Here is a 638-nt window from a genome sequence, read left to right as displayed (position 1 = left end):
AGCCAGAAATTAAGCCTGAGATCAAAATTCATGCTAATCACTGCAAAACAAAACCATTCCCAAAAAAAACACAATGTGATTTGGGTGCCAATCTTTTGTACATGACTGTAAATGAAATCCTTTACCTTTTTTGTCAAATTTAAAGTAATTCTCAATGTAATAAAAACAAAATTAAGAACCTTTTAGAAGCTAAATATGTAAATATAAAAAGGAGGTCTAAAAAATGTTTTCTGCAAATTTACAAACTTGGAACAAAAATATTGCAAAATGGAGACATATGCAGATGTAATACAGTGAGAAAGAAGGTAATTTGACTGACCACAACAACCATTAACACAGTAAATGTTCATTATAATCATCAAATCTGTGTGTGGGGTTAGGTAGGTATGTGTGAATATGGGTATGTGTGTGTGTTGGGATTGTGTGTGTGTGTGTGTGTGTGTGTTTGTATGTGCATGGGTGTGTGCATGTATGTGTATGTGTGTGTTTGTGTGTGTGTGTGTGTTTGTATGTGCATGGGTGTGTGTGCATGTATGTGTATGTGTGTGTTTGTGTGTGTGTGTGTGTGTGTGTGTGTTTTTGTATGTGCATGGGTGTGTGTGTGTGTGTGTGTTTGTGTGTGTGTGTGTGTGTGTGAG

This window comes from Colossoma macropomum, unplaced genomic scaffold (assembly GCF_904425465.1).
Source record: "Colossoma macropomum unplaced genomic scaffold, Colossoma_macropomum, whole genome shotgun sequence".
Lineage (NCBI taxonomy): Eukaryota > Metazoa > Chordata > Actinopteri > Characiformes > Serrasalmidae > Colossoma > Colossoma macropomum.
Note: the sequence above shows the minus strand (reverse complement) of the source record.